A 16,828-nucleotide genomic window follows, 5' to 3' on the forward strand; every position below is an offset into this window, starting at 1 on the left:
CATGAAGCTTCCTGTCTCAGAGTCTGTTTCCAGGGAACCTAAGGCACTGAGCAAACACAGGCACACAAACTCCCAGAATCCACTTTGCTAGCAGTGAAGGCTGGTGATGTGCTCAGAAGGGGCCGCCGTCTTGGGCGCACACATCGTGACCGTGTCCTGTACCGTGCACTGCTTTGGTAGCAGGGCAGTAAAAGCCTCATGCCGGGTGGCCTGTGTGCCGATGGCCCCTGTGCCGGATGGCCAGGCCTCTGATTCCAGTCTTCCACCCACTGGCTGTGTGATCTTGTAAAATTGTTGAACTTCTCTGGGCTTCAGTTTCTTCATGTCTAATGGGGCTGAAAAGGCACTACACTTCAAACTCCCGGTTTCCTCCAGTGGACTCTTTGTTTATAATAGCTCTTTTGAATTCCTCTACTTTCCTCTATAAAAGAATACTCCTCTTCTTCATTCTCCAGACTTGCCTATGGTTTTGCCATAGCCTATAGGCCCTGAATTGCAATTCTCTGTTATTCCTGAATAAACCCATTTTTGCTGGTAAAAGAACTTTCATTTTTGAAGGTCATCAGTGCCTGGGCTTTAACTGGCTCCCGCTAGGGAATCAATGTCATTATCTCTGGTTAACTGGTTTTGTTAGCGGTGGAAAACCAGACCAAGTTTAGAGCGGTGGACTCAGACCAAACCTCAGTTCAGCAACCCTGGTACTGGAGTTCTGGCTAAGAAAGAATTCAGGGTCAAGACTCAAACTATAAGAGAAAATCTATTTAGAAAGTCATAGAAGTAGAAGAAGTGAGCCATAGAAGAAATGGGCTCAGGAAACAAGTTACGGAGGCAAAAGAAGGGTCCTTGGAGCGTATAAGAAAGGGAGAAATATGAACCTTGAGGGACAGAAGAGGGAGAAGTGCGGGTGTGCTCCGAGAGAGAGAGAGAGAGAGAGAGAGAGAGAGAGAGAGAGAGAGAGAGCGCGAGAGAGCGCAGGCGCTGCGTCCTCCATCCTGAGGGCTTTTATCTGCGGTCTCAGGAGAGGATCCCAACAGAGTATGTATTCATCAGATGTGCCCCGTCTGGTCTCCACTGATTGTTTGGCATCAGAGGGTCATTAGTCAATGCAGCCGGTCCTCATGTCAGTTGCAGCATCACTATGTCTAATTTTGCTGCTTCTCTGGGCGTGGAGCTGAAACACAGCCAAAGCCTAGATGTCATCTTCCAGGGGTTAATGTTTCCGACGGTGGTCATGCAAGGGCTTACAGTTTTTCCCATTGCTAGGCACCCGGGCCCTCCGCCCTGGCAACCCTCTGCAGCTGGCCTACCGTTCCTACTCTGCTTCTGCCTGTCTAACTGTCTACTTCAGTTTAAGGTTTGTTTTCAGGTACTGCTTCTTATTTCTGATTAGAATCTCCTGCCTGGAAGTATCTTCAAATCATGGGACTCACATGGGACTCCGTTTTAACTGTACCCCTGATGAGGATGTAGGGCTTTTGGTGTCCGTGGGAAATAAATGGATCTGTGCTGGTAACTCTCCTCTCTCCCTACGCACCTAACCAGGCTCATACTCCCTGTGGCTCCCCGATTAGCGAGAATTTGATGTTGACTGGTTTTTTAAATCATTTTTATTTTCAATTCAGTGACGTACAGTATTATAATTAGTTTCAGGTGTACACCCCAGTGATTCGATATTACATAACTCAATAGGTGATCATCCTGATAAATCTCACACCCATCTGACACTATACATAGTTATTAGAGTATTATGGACTATATTCCCTACACTGTACTTGACATCCCATGACTATTCTGTAACAACCAATTTGCACTTCTAAATCCCTTCACCTTTTTTGCCCATCCTCTTCACCCCCTCCCATCCAGCAACCATGAAAACGTTCCCACCCTGGCTGGTGTGACTCAGTGGATTGTGTGCTGGACTGCAAACCAAAGGGTCACCAGTTTGATTCCCAGTCAGGGCACAGGCCTGGGTTGTGGGCCAGGTCCCCAGTTGGGGGCATACAAGAGGTGACCGCACATTAATGTTTCTCTCCGTCTCTTTCTCCCTCCCTTCCCCTCTCTCTAAAAATAAATAAATAAATCTTAAAAATAACATTCTGTATATCTATGATTCTGCTTCTGTTCTGCTTGTTCATTTATTTTTTAAATTCAATTGTTGACAAATATGTATTTATTGCCATTTAATTGTTCCTATGTTTATCTTTTTCTCCTTCTTAAAGAAGACCCTTTAGCATTTCATATAATACTGGTTTGGTGGTGATAAACTCACTTAGCTTTTTTTTGTGTGGGAAGCTCTTTATCTGTCCTTCGATTCTAAGTGACAGCTTTTCTGGGTAGAGTAAACTTGGTTGTAGGCTCTTGCTTTTCATCACTTTGAATATTTCTTACCAATCCCTTCTGCCTTGCAAAATTTTTCTTGAGAAATCAGCTGACAGAATTATGGAAGCTCCCTTGTAGGTAACTAAGTGCTTTTCTCTTGCTGCTTTTAAGATTCTCTCCTTGTATTTAACCTTTGGTATTTTAATGATGATGTGTCTTGGTGTGGGTGTCTTTGGGTTCATCATGTTTGGGACTCTGCATTTCCTGGACTTGTACGATTATTTCAGTCACCAAGTTAGGGAAGTTCTCTGTTATTATCTTTTCAAGTAGGTTTTTAACTTCTTGCTCTCTGTCCTCTTCTCCAAGCACCCCCCAATGCAAATGTTGGTACACTTGAAGTTGTCCCAGAGGGTCCTTACACCACTCATTTTTTAAATTCTTTTTCCTTTTTGCTGTTCTTATTGGGTGTTTTTTGCTTCCTTATATTCCAAATTACTGATTGGATTGTTAGCATCATCCACTCTACTGTTGATTCCCTATAAATTATTCTTCATTTCAATTAATAAATATATCCTTCGTTTCTGATTGGTTATTTTTTATGCTGCTGAGGTCCTCACTGTGTTCCTTGAGCATCCTTATAACCAGTATTTTGAACTTTGCATCGGATAGATTGCTTATCTCTGTTTTGTTTTGTTCTTTTTCTGGAGTTTTGTTCTGTTCTTTCATTTGAGTCATGCTTCTTTGTCTCCTTATTTTGGCAGCCTCCCTGTGTTTGTTTCTATGTATTAGGTAGAGCTGCTGCATCTCCCTGCCTTGGTAGTGTGGCCTAATGTAGTAGGTGTCCTGTAGGGTCCAGTGGCACAGCCTCCTCTATCACCCATGCTGGGTAATTGAGGAGCGCCCCCATGGGCTGTACTAACCTCCTGTAGTTGAGCCTTGATTGCTGTTGGCACATCAATGAGAGGAATTTGCCCCCAGGTCCATTAGCTGCAAGGCCTGGCTTTGACCACTGACCACCAACCTCCAACCACCGTGAAGGATCAGCTGGGGAGCCCACCCCACAGAGCAGGACTTACTTCAGAAGGGCTCTGCCCGCTGAGATCACTCCTTGAGTGTGTCATTTATGGAAGTGGTTGGGTGGCGGTGCTCTGATGTGGTCTGAAGCTGTTTGCTGGATGCGCTGACTCTGGGGCCTCCCAAGAGGTGCAGGCCAAGGTCAGCTGCTGCCCGAGCTCTGCCTGCGGTCACATGGCATAAGCTACAAAGCAATCTACAGATGGCTGCTGCTTGTGCTGGATGAGGCCAAGTTGTGAACCAACTTGCTAGTGCCAGGTGTGAGGCCACTTAGTGAGAGGTACAGAATGTAGGGAAATCTGAAGCATGAGCCAAGACAAGCCTTTTGAATGGAAAAGCCACTGGAAACAGCTTGGGTGGTCTGGAAGTTAGGTGGGGCAGGGCCTCAGGGAATCACCAGGCTGGGGCAAACAGTGTGAGCCAGGTTGATGGAGACTCAGATATGGTGCCCACCTGCAGGCTCTGTGGCTCTGCGGGAGGAGGGCTCATCAAAGAAACAATGGCCTCTGCCAGCACTTCTGTCTGCCCCTCAGTTCTTGCCCTGATGCCAAACTATTCAGATCCTCCCTGTACATCTCTGGTGACTTTCAAGCTACTCCACCGATGCCAGAGCTCAGAGGGAGTGAGTCTGAGTAAGTTTGTGCACGGGCCGGGCCCTTAAAGAAGAACTGCCTGGCACATGATGGCCTCCTTTCTTCCTCAGCCTCAATCCCCTCTGGTTTTTACAGCCAGAAGTTATGGGGACTTTTCTTCCTGGCACTGGAACCCTGGTGTGGGGCTGGGACTCTCACACCTCAGGGGTACCTCCAAAGCTGAGATATCTCTCCCAGTTTGTATTAGTCATACATGGATGTGGAACCAGCCCTTTCTGTGTCTGCCTTTCCTATTAGTCTTGATGTGGTTTCTTCTTTAATTCCCTAGTTGAAGGACTTCCATTCAGCTTGATTTCAGGTGGTTCTGCATGGTGGTTGTGCTGTAGGTTAGTTGTAGTTTTGATGTGGTTAAGGGAGGAGGTGAGTACTGTGTTTTCCTGTGCCACCGTCTTGACCAGAAGTCCCCCAAAACTGATTTAAGAAATTCATGTCCAACATCCTCCACCCAGGAGCCTAGGACGGGGGACTAAGGAGACTCCATGTGTCCCCTCTGAATGTCACCAGACAGGAACTGACCTGGAGCAGGTCTGCCTCAGGCCGGCCTGTAGTGTGTGGATTCTAGACTTCGTGTAGGAAAGATTTCGTGACACAAGTCCAGGTAATTTTGAGAGTATATTTATTAAGGCTGAGGACAGTGACAAAGGAAAGACTTAGAGTAGAAGAAGAGACAGGAGAGAGCCTAGGTGGGGATGCTTTGGCTCTCTAGATAAGTTACAGGAGAGGAGTGAGCCAAGGCAGGGTTGCTGTGAGCTCACTGGGAAGTCAGAGCAAAAGGGGGCCTTGGAGACAGGGTCAGGGGTTCGCCCAGGACGAGCTGCCGCTGCCCACTGCTCCCCTGGTTGCAAGTCTCGTGGGCACCCTTAGATTTGAGGAGGAAGTAAAACGTTCATGCCTGGGAAGGGCGTGGGTGAACTCTAGGGTGAGTTCACACTGAGTCTTTGTCCTGAGGGCTTTTTTAAAAATCTTTTCTCTGCAGGTGAGAATCTTAGGGGAAGTTTGCAGTAGATTATTCATCAGTTTTCCAGGTGCATTTTTAATATGCTGATGCATCAAAATGAGCATAGAGTATTCTTTGGTCTGCTATGCTGTCCTACTCTAACCTTGGATTTGCCTGGCTTTTAATGGAGCTTTTGATATTCGTTCCCCTGACTTCATCTGTCTTTGGGTTTAGCTGGCACAAATGGCATTAATTGGGTCTCTGTTCTCTATTTTCCCAGACCAGGGAGATGGAAGCTGTGTCTTCTCTGGTCTGGGAGGAGAGGTATGGACCATTCGCTCTCAAGCATCCTCACTTAGTAAGGTCTTGTGATTCACCAGCTGGCTGTAAGGTGCTCAAACCGTTTGGCCTTGTTCTATTTTCTGGTCTCTGTTTCCCCATTCCAGTGGCCCAGGAATTTTCCTAGCTTCTTAGTATCCTGTCACATCAGTGCCCTGTTATGCAAAGAGCTGAGGTCTGAGAAAACCTCAGCGTGTGTTCGTAGATTCCAAAGAAATACCCCAGAGGACTGGCTGTGAGAGACAAGGGTTTGTCGGGACTCACGCGCGCACCAGTGGCAGCCGGCCGGTGAAGTTTTCTGCAACCTGGACTTTTCCAGCACAGGGTTACATGGAGTACAGAAAACAAAGCAAACCAGGGCTTGCAGGGGGAGGTGGGCATGGGCCTGCCAGCTCTGTGAGATCAAAACACTAGCTGTTTCTGTGCCATTTATTGACCGAGGAGCTGGCCAGGCTCTCAAGGTCTCATAGTCAGCTTACAGGTGACCTTCATCATATTTCTGCAGGGGGTGGCGGTTGGAGCTTGGGAAGGGGTCCTTATTCTCACCTATCATGCATACCCACACTACTGTCTTAGAAGAAAAGGCCTCAGGTTCCGAAGCCAGATAGGTATGGTTTGCTGCTGCGTTGGTCATAACCTACAGTAAGTGATTTTAATAGTTGCTGAGCCTCAGTTTCCTCATCTGTGAAATGGGTGTTGAATAAAACTTACCTGTGAATCTGTAAAATTGCTTTTGTTAATTAACTTCCAAGGACAAAATGCAGAGAAATGTCATTTTCTAAAACTGACTGTCATGCCCTGGCTGGTGTGGCTCAGTGGACTGAGGGCTGGCCTGTGAACTGAAAGGTCGCTGGTTCGATTCCCAGTCAGGACACATGCCTGGGTTGCAGGCCAGGTCCCTGGTTGGGGGCTTGTGAGAGGCAACCAACTGATGTTTCTCTCATGCATCAATTTCTCTCCCTCTCTCCCCCCCCCCCTTCTCTGAAAAGAAATAAATACAATCGACTGTCAGAGACTTGGTGATTTGAAATAAAAATAGTGAGAAAGGGACATCCCACTCTTGCTTGGGCATCCTAATAACTCTGACACAAAGACACAGCCTCGATTTCCAGCCCAGGTTCAGAGCTTCAGAGAAGGGATTTCCAGACCCGGTATGGAAACTTCCCTTCATTTTGTTGCTTCCAAGGAAGTGGGGCTGAGTTCCCCTCACAGCCCAGGCCGTTACCCACAGCCCTGCTTCTCCCTGTGCCAGTCACAACATTTAAATTTCACTTCAACTCTGCCCTTCCCCAAATCTTGGATCATCCTTGGGGAGACACCCAGGCTGGGATGCAGGCCCCCTTGCTGCAGCCTCTGTAAAACCTGCCCTGTCTCTCTACAGGAAATGTTCCTGGTGTCTTTATCTGATAAGCTTTATCATGCCTTGGAATTTTGCTGTGTTGGCTAAAAGAACCAATGTCAAGTGCTCAGCAGATTTCTCATCTCATGAATTTGTATTAACCACGGGTTTAATTCTCCTGAATATGACACAGCGGGAGCCTTGCTGGCTCAGAAGTAGCTGCACCTCCCAAGGTTAGCTGATTCCTAGAGGCAGCGAATGGCATGCCAGGGACTGACCACATTCGGGGCCACTGTCCCCCCGCCCTAACCTCCCTAGGGCCAGGTATCCGACAGCCAGGGACAGCCCCTACACCCCAGAGCCCACTGAAATGACTCAAACTAGCCAATTTTAAACCTGCGTAACCTGCTTTACCCTGCTTCCCCTATTTCTTCCTGCAAAAACCACAATAAACATTCTTGCCCACAGTTCACTGCCCCCCTTCTATCTGCTTCCGGTCTCGCTGTTCTCTCGTGTGGCCCTTCACGACACGGGGCGCCCCCCTAGTCTGGGGCGCTGGGAGTGAGAAATAAATTATCTTTTCAATGAATATCATCTCCTGACCAGCGGGCCTCACCATGCCCGAATGAAAGCGCAGCCTACATTTTAAGGCATTGTTCCTTCCACGGGGCATACAGACCCGTCTGTCAGCACGGACTCCCTGGGGGCGAGCCCCGATTATCCCCGAGCCCAGGGCCTGTTGTTCACACCTGCTCCCTGACACCTGCGTTGACACGACCCTGCAGACAAAGCCAGCGTCCATGTGCAAGGTGCCTCCCCTGGGCACTTGCAGAGGGGAGCAAGGGTCGGGGGTCAGGACCTCTCCCTGTTCTGGCCTTTCTTCTGTTCCCAGGGCCCACGTGCATGGCTGTCTCAGCCCAGAGTCTCCCAGGTGCTGCACGCCCCCCCACCCCGCCCCCCACCAGCTGCACCTGCTTCTACCTTTTCCTGGGAGTTCATTCCCAGGTGAGCCTCAGCACTGGGAATCGCTTCAAATTGAGTGCCAGCTGATGCATTTTCATCTAGGAGCAGGGCTTAAAGATCTTTCTTTTGATTCTCCAAGGAATCATTGACCCTTTCACCCCAAAGGAACAATCTCCTCTCCAACCTGCCCATCACTAGGGTGTGAGAATCGCGGTAGGAGCTGCCTTTGGGGAGGAGGGGGGCGGCGGTGCGGGGGGGACCCAGCGCAGCCTCTGTTGCTGGAAGGACTCAAGCTCACGCTTCCGTGGGTGTTGGCGAGAACTTGAGCTATGTATTTAGGTCTCGCGTGCTTTTCACTTAATGTGTTTGACAAATTTTGGACTCTGGTAAAGCAAACGTGACCAAATGTCACTACTTTGTGCATCTGGGTAAAGGGGTGTGGATACATTTCATTTTGCTGCTCTTACCTTGTCAGTAGGTTTGAAAGTTTTCATAATTCAAAATTGGGTAGTGTTAACCCCCGCCCCCCTGCAAAGCCAAAACTGACAGTAAAGTTAAAACCAAAAACCTTCCCACAGAAAGAGGCAGGATTCAGAATCCCGCCTTGGTGTCCTGTGTGTCTACCTGTTGCATTTCTGTGGATCAGGCTCATTCACAAGGCTCCCCGCCCTTCAGGAAACCATTAAATCCACACCCACCTCCAGGGTCTTCTCAGCTTTACCTAAACCTGGAGCTTCAATGTTTCCTAAAAAAGAAAATGTTCGCCCTGGCTGCTGTGGCTCAGTGGATTGAGCGTTGACCTGTGAGCCAAGTGTCGCTGGTTCGATTCCCAGTCAGGGCACATTACTAGGTTGCATGTCAGGTCCCCAGTTGGGGGCGCGAGTGAGAGGCAACCACACACTGATGAAAAAAAAAAAAAAGAAAATGTCCATCCTTGACTCAGATCTCAGTCCAGCTCCAGCTCTGCCACTTTCTACAACAGGTGTATTTGTTCCCCTTCGCTGTGTAACAAATTGCCCCCAAACGCTGTGGCTTAAACAACAAACAATTGGATCATAAATATGGGTGCACCCGTCTGAGGGACCCTGAGGCAGCACCAGCCCACTGAACCCTTCCTGCGTCCCTGACGCACAGAGATCGGGAGAGAGAACAATATGGTTGTTTCCAGCTGCTCAGCTGGGTGGGTCGCATGTTACGCAGAGATGGTCCCTGGGACAATGACCCAGGACGCCTTCAAGAAGAAAAGGAACAATGTGTCCTAGGACACTGTGCATGTTGTGGGAGGCCGCAGCCAGACCTCAGGATGGAAACGGAGACAGACGTCACCAGAGTTCCTCTGTCTGTCCCCTGGTTTCCCTTCCTTCCTGCACATTCTCTTCCCCTGCCGCTCAGCGCCCAGGTTTTCACATCCTTTCTTCAAGAGGCTGAGCTAGACTCGGTTGGTTTCAGTCCCGAATCCCCCTGGGGTAAAGGCTTCTCAGCCAGCCCCTGTCAGACTGGGATTCTGAAGTGGCATGGGCTCCACCCGGCCCCGGCCCCAGGGATGCTGGCATCTGGCCCCTACTCTGCCTGGCTGGCACCTGGTCTGGGGCCTGGGGAAGGGGCGCTGGGTTGGCTTTGGGGCTCTCAGCAGCAGCTCCTGGGGTCAGGATTAAGTGCACGTGGTTGAGTTGCTTGCATGATCCCAGGAGCACGTCTCTGCGGGGGACCTCCAGGAACGTCCTCGAGAGCAAGGGAGCTGCTGTGGACTGATTTGTGTTCCCCCCAAATTCATATGTTACAGCTCATACCCCCATGTGACTCTACTTGGAGATAGGGCCTCTTAGAGCTTCCTTTTCCCCCATTTGCAATGAATAAATAATTCGTGGGGAGGTACCTTGGCACTATGTAAATATCTTTTCCCTCATCATACTTTCACTTTTTAATAAATTAGTATTCATATACCAATTGGAGTTGCAGATTCCTACTTTACTCAGTGCATTATAATCTGTTACTGTCAGCTGTGGGTTGAATTGTGTCCCCCTGCCCCCCAAATCATATGTCGAAGTCCTAACTCCCCAGTGCCTCAGAATGTGACCTTGTTTGGAAGTGGGTTCATTGCAGATGTAATTAGTTAATTAAGATGAGGCCTTGTTGGAGTAGAGTGAGCCCTAATTCAATATGACTGGTATCTACAGAAAGGGGACATTTGGCCCTGACAGGTGGGGCTCTGTTGATTGGACATCGTCCCACAAAGTGAAAGGTCACTGGTTTGATGTCCGGTCAGGGCACCCGTCTGGGTTGCAGGTACTGGTCCCAGGTCTGGGTGCGTACGGTGGTTCTCTCTCATATCGGTGTTTCTCTCCTTCTCTTTCTCCCTCCCTTCCCTTCTCTCAAATTAATAAACAAATAAATGGGAAAATTCAGACACAGACACACATACACAGGGAGAAGCCATGTGAAGGTGAACTCAGAAATAGAAATAGGGGTGATGTCAAGGAACACCAACAGTTGCCTGCAAACCACAGAAGCTAGGAAAGAGGCAGCAAACGGGTTTTCCCTCACAGCCTCAGGAGGAACCAACCCTGACCTTGGACTTCCAGGACTGTGAGCTGATCGGTTTCTGTTCTTTGAGCCACTCAGTCTGTGCTACTTTGTTACGTCAGCCTCAGTAAATGAAAACACTGTCATTATTGATGTTGATGCTCAAAGTATATATCCCTTATTTGGCCAGAAGAGTTCAGGTGGCTGAGTATCCTTGTGACGTGACCCCGTCTTCCCTTGCACACGTCTTTACTTTCTGGTGCGAGATGGTCCAAGTTCATCTCGAACTTTTGCTGCCTTTGCCTCAGACTCAGCCATAGCTTTGAGGAGCCCTGGTTCCTTTGAGTGGCCGATGATACTCAGAAGCCAAGGTCTGCATGCTCAGCACACACACATGTACATCTGCCTTTATGTCTGTATCTCTGGCTACCTGTGGACAAGTTCAGGTTCACACTTGACGCCCCTATTCCGACCTACATCCCACTATCAAGCTGGCTTTCTCCCTTCCTCCCACTCGTCAGACACTGAGAAACCCAGCTCCTATATCCTTTTTATTTTTAAAAGATTTTGTATATTTACTTTTTAGGGAGAGGGGAGGGAGGGAAAAAGAGAGGGAGAGAAACATCAATGTGTGAGAGATACATCGAACAGTTGCCTCTCACATGCCCCCAGCTGGGGATCTGGCCTGCAACCCAGGCATGTGCCCTGACTGGGAATCGAATGAGCAACCTTTTGGTTCACAGGCCAGCATTCAAACCACTGAGCCACACCAGCCAGGGCCCAGCTCCTGTATCATTGGTCAACCCTCTTGAGCGCTGTGTGTATTTATCTCCCATGCCTGGCCACTGCCCCACGTGCAGCAGCCCCCTTTACCCCGGGCAGGCTCTGGCCCCCTTCTGCTCTGGGCCAGGCCGCTCCCCCCCAACCCCTGCCTAGTTAATCTGACCGTTTTGGGCTCCAAGTATTTAGGGAGGGCCAGGGGCAAGGACTTAAATGCAGAACCACTCTGTCTCCAGGGTCATAAGCTGATCCCAATGTTCTTTCCTTCGCTGTCCCTGTAGGTTACTGTGAGGGCCAATTCTTTCATGACCCTGGTAAAAAACATCAGGCGGGGCCATATGTTTCTGATCCTCTTAGGTAATAAAAGGCTCTAAAGTCACTTTTTGTCCCAAGAGCTATCTTGGTTCAGTCATAAAAGTATACAGCCCCTCCGGGGTCACGGGAGCTCTCTGGGAGCCTGGTATTAGGGAGGCACCTGGGGCCAGGGCAGCTGAGCCTTGCACGCACCGGGGCGTGACTTCATTGCTGGAACAAACCAGCTCATCTACTGGGATGTGTTTTCAGGATAGAGACTCTTCAGCCAACTCGAGGTGAAGGGCAAGAAGCCGTAACAAAGTCAATATGAAGCACACAGCCCAGCATGCCTTGGGCCTGTGGTTGTCAACTTTATTTTTTCTCTAGCAATGGCCTAGAGAGCTTTCTTTTCCTACAGTTGATGTGGAAATTGCCAAAGTATTCAACTGATGAAATGTTTGAAGACATTCTAACAGAATCGGCATGGAGCGGGCGTGAGACACCATGGGCTGTCGCCAGCTGTGGGGCCCGTATTAGATTCCCTGCACACCTCAGATTATCCCAGGATGGAGCTATGTGCCTACAAACCCTGTCCCAATAGCCAGGCATGTAATGTTTTTTAAAAAATATACCACTTATTTTGGCATCAAGAGTATAAAATACTTCAAGATACATTTAACAAAAACATGAACAAGACCTGCACACCGTAACCCACAATGCATTGCAGAGAGAAACTTTTAAAGACCTCTTAAGTGGATTGAAAAATCTTAATATTGTTAAGATATTCTTCCCAAGTTGATTTACAGATTTAATATTATCTCTATGAAAATTCCAGCAGGATTTTTATATAACTTGACAAGCGTAATCTAAAATTTATATGGAAATGTGAAGTACTTAGAATAGGTCCTTGAATATTGACCTATTGAGTATTGTTTAAAAAAAAGTTTTGAAAAGCAAGAGCAAAGGTAGAAGATTTATAGTAATGCATTTTTAAAAACTTTTTAAAGATTTTATTCATTTTTAGAGAGAGGGGAAGGGAGGTAGAAAAAGAGGGAGAGAAACATCAGTGTGTGGTTGCCTCTCATGTACCCCCAACCAGGCATGTGCCCTGACTGGCAATTGAACCCGTGACCCCTTGGTTTGCAGGCCGGCACTCAATCCACTGAGCCACACCGGCCAGGGCAATAATGTGTTTCTTTTATACAAACGGGTTTGCCTCCAGCATGAATAATTTCATAAACTAAAGTTCACTTTGTAACATTCTTAAATTCAATGAGCATAACACATTTTTATTTCAAGAATCATAACATTCTAATCCCTGTAATAGACCCAAAAATGTCATGGTCAAACTAGAAAGAAAAATAAACATTTGATACATGCATGTAAAAGATAGATAAAACTTTGAGTCGTGTTCCAGAATAGTTTGGATATTGTATTCCTCCACAAAAAGTATGTTCCCATAGCAACAGGATTATACTGTCCTTTGTACCTTAGGAATTGTTGGACATAGGAGTGTATTAATTGCTCCATGCTTAAATGGGCAATACCCAGTAAGAGCATAGGATAGCTTTTTAATCCTTGGACATATTCCAGTGAAACATTTTCTTTTTTAAAAATTTTGTTAGTATCTTATTTTATTTTTTAAATTTATTCGGTGACATTGGTTGATACAATTATATAGGTTTCAGGGGTACAATTCTATAATGCATCATCCGTATATTGTGTTGTGTGCCGACCACCCTGAGTCAAATCTCCCGCCATCACCATTTATCGGCCCTTTACCCTCTTCTACCTCCTGCCACAGGTACATGTTAGGCCAGAGATTTCCAACGTGTGAACTACCTCGGGAGAGGAAAGTAAGCAGTTTAAAGCTGCGTTCACTATTTCATACCCCGAGGGTCCTGTTTATTGTGCTGGCTAAATAAGTGGGAAAGTTTTCAGGGTTGTATAAATAAGCATAATGATCATTTAAACTACTGCTTGTCATTCTAGCTACAGGCTCTTAATGATTAAACAGCCTCAATTATCCTAATTTACCAGGACTGGCTACAGTTAACATTTAACTGTCTGTATATTTGAAGTTATTTCAAATAAGATGAAGGTGACAGTCAGTACATTTGCTGAATGTAATGTCGTGTCTTAGAAATTTCATTGTACAACAGATTAAATGAGAAGTAAACGTGTGCCACCATCACTATTTGTAAACAAAGAATACAGCCCCATTTTATCATCAAGCTTCTTGCCCCTCCCAGTGTAGATGGCGCTAGGCGGGGAGCCAAAGGACAGGACAAAGAGGGTGGGGGACTCTCCTCTATTTCTGCTGCTTGGACTTCTGACCCCTCCCTCTTTATGGCTGAGCCCTGGGAGTCACCTGGAAAGCTCAAGAATGTCTGGGCCCATGTGGGGCAGGCTCGGCCCTGCGGGTCTCCACCTAGCAGGGGCTTTTGTGGGCCGGATGTGAACCCAGGCACCAGCACCAGTACCCGTGGGTCACCTCTGCGTAATAATCACAGTGAGAAGGGCCCCGACCAGGGTGGCTCAGCTGGTTGGGTGTCTGCCCTTGTAAAGCGAAAGGTCACAGATTCGATTCCTGGTCAGGGTACTTGCTTGGGTTGCAGTTCAGTACCCAGTCCGGACAGAGACCAATGCATGATTCTCACACACGTATCGATGTTTCTCTCCCTCTCTTTCTCCCACCCTTCCCCTCTCTCAAAATAAGTAAAGAAATAAGATCTTTAAAAAAATGATAATGGCCAAGGCTTACTGTGTGCCAGGTACTCTTTCCAGCGCTTTCCATGTGTCTCAGGCTGGGATGTCTGCGAGACCGAGTTAGCTGCCTGTGACAGAAAGGAGACCTAGAGGCAGAAGCAGGCGGCGCGCAAACCCGGTGAAGTGAAGTCCCAGCCACCCGGTGAGGGGCTCCAGAACCAGGAGGGCTCCCTAAAGAAGTCCCGTGTTGGGCAGGAACCCCACCACACTTAATCATTGATCGGGGGCTGCCCCCAGATAGCATAACTGAAGCAGAGCTGCCACACAGACTTGTGAATGAATGTTTAAAACATGAATTGTATATTCGTAGCATAATTCATAACAGCCCCACCTGGGGTCATGCAACTATCCATGGACAGGTGAGTGGTGGGACAACTATAATTGGCAGGGAAATGTAATGAGCTATTGGTATGTGCAGCAACGCACTTGACTCTCAATGCGTGATCCTGAGCTAAACTTGAAAGACTATGTAATGTCCGATTCCATTCTCATGAACTTTCTAGAAAAGCGGCCTCTCTGAGTGTCCAAGACTGTGTCACCAGCAACTTCAGGAACAGGTTTCTGGTATTTAAAACCAGAGTGTCAGGCGCCCTCTAGTGGCATAAAGCCAGGGAACATGACTGCATGACGGCCCTTTTTTCCTCGTTGAGGAGAGCTTGTCTGTGAGAGGATAATAATAATAATAATAATAATAATAATAATAATAATAATAATAATAATAGCCCTGACAGGTGTGGCTCAGTTGGTTGAGCCTCGTCCTGCAAGGCAAAAGGTCACCAGTTTGATTCTCGGAGAGGGCACATGCCTGGGTTGTGGGTTTTCTCCCCATTCATGGCACATACTAGAGGCAAAACTGATCAATGTTTCTCTCTCTTTTTAAAATTATATATTAGTGATTATGCTATTACAGTTGTCCCAATTTTTTCCCCTCAGCCCCCCTCTACCCAGTACTCCCTGGTACCTCAGGCAATCCCCATACTATTGTTCATGTCCATGGGTCATGTGTATAAGTTCTTTGGCTGCTCCATTTTCTGTCCTGTACTTCACACCCCTAGGGCCATTCTGCAACTACCTACTTGTACTTCTTCCCCTCATCCCTTCACCCACTCCCCCACACCCTGATTCCATCTGGCAACCATCAAAATGCTCTCCATATCCATGATTCTCTCTCTGTTCTTCTTGTTTGCTTAGTTTGTTTTTTAGATTCAATTGTTGATAGATATGTGTTTATTGCCATTTTATTGTTCATAGTTTTGATCATCTTTTTCTTAAGTAAGTCCCTTTAACATTTCATATAATAATGGTTTGGTGATGATGAACTCCTTTAGTTTTTTATTCTCTGGGGAACTCTTTATCTCCCCTTCGATTGTAAATGATAGCTTTGCTGGATAGAGCAATCTTGGCTGTAGGTCCTTGCTTTTCATGACTTTGAATACTTCTTGCCAGCCCCTCCTAGCCTGCAAAGTTTCTTTTGAGAAATCAGCTGATAGTCTTATAGGCACCCTTTTGTAGGTAACTCTCTTCTCTTCTCTTGCTGCTTTAAAAATTCTTTCTTTATCTTTAACTTTTGGCATTTTAATTATGATGTGTCTTGGAGTGGGCCTCTTTGGGTCTAGCTTGTTTGGGACTCTCTGTGCTTCCTGCTGAACTTGCATGTCTATTCATCAAATTAGGGAAGTTTTTTTTATTTTAAAGATTTTATTTATTTATTTTTAGAGAGAGAGGAAGGGAGGGAGAAAGAGAGGGAGAGAAACATTAACATTAATGTGTAGTTGCCTCTCGCACACCACCAACCAGGGACCTGGCCCGCAACCCAGGCATGTGCCCTGACTGGGAATCGAACTGGCAACCCCTCGGTTTGCAGGCCGGCACTCAATCCACTGATCCACACCAACCAGGGTGGGGAGTTTTCTTCCATTATTTTTTTTCAAATAGACTTCCAATTTCTTGCTCTTTCTCTTCTCCTCCTGGCACCCCAGTGATGCCAGGTTGTTGGAGTCTCAGGTATGGTACCAGCCTATTGGCTCTGTGGCTCTGTGTTGGGTGGGGAGGGCTCAGAAAAGGGACAGTGGCCTCTGCCCACCTTTCTGCCTGGAGACGGCTGTCTCCCAGGTCTCGCCTTGATACCAGACACTTCAATTTCTCTCCATATGCCATGGGTGCCTTTCAAGCTGCTACTCTGGCACTGGAGCTCAGAGGGAGTGAGTTTGCCTAAGTCTGTGTGTGGTTAAGAAGAACTCCAGCAGTTTCTTCTGTCAACTCAATCTCTGCTGGTTTTGCAGCCAGAAGTTATAGGAACTTACCTTTCTGGCACTGGAACCTGGGACTGGGGGGGCCTGGTGTGCAGCTGGGACTCCTTGCTCCCAAGATATCCCTCCCGAACTTTTATCCACCACATGTGGATGTGGGGCCAGCCCATTCCACATCTCCACCCTTCCTGTCAGTCTGGATGGGTGCGGTTTCTTTAATTCTGTAGTTGTCAGACTTCCATTCAACTCGATTTCTGTTGGTTCTGATGGTTGTTCTATATTTTAGTTGTAGTTTTGATGTGGTTGTGCGAGGAGGCGAACCATGTTTACGTAAGCCACCATCTTGACCAGAAGTCCTATGTTTCTCTCTTGCATAGATGTTTCTCTCCCTCTCTTCCCCCTCTCTAAAAGTAAATAAAATCTTAAAAAAATAATAATATTAAACACTATATAATATATACAACTGTATATTATGTCCATACATAATACATATATCATAACAACCAACACAAAGCCATGTTATTTCATGCCTTATTGCCTGGGAGCTAAGGTGGGGGTGACTCACAGCACAGAAGCTGGCAGCCTTCTT

This window comes from Furipterus horrens, unplaced genomic scaffold (genome assembly GCF_987537825.1).
Source record: "Furipterus horrens unplaced genomic scaffold, mFurHor1.1.pri manual_scaffold_13, whole genome shotgun sequence".
Lineage (NCBI taxonomy): Eukaryota > Metazoa > Chordata > Mammalia > Chiroptera > Furipteridae > Furipterus > Furipterus horrens.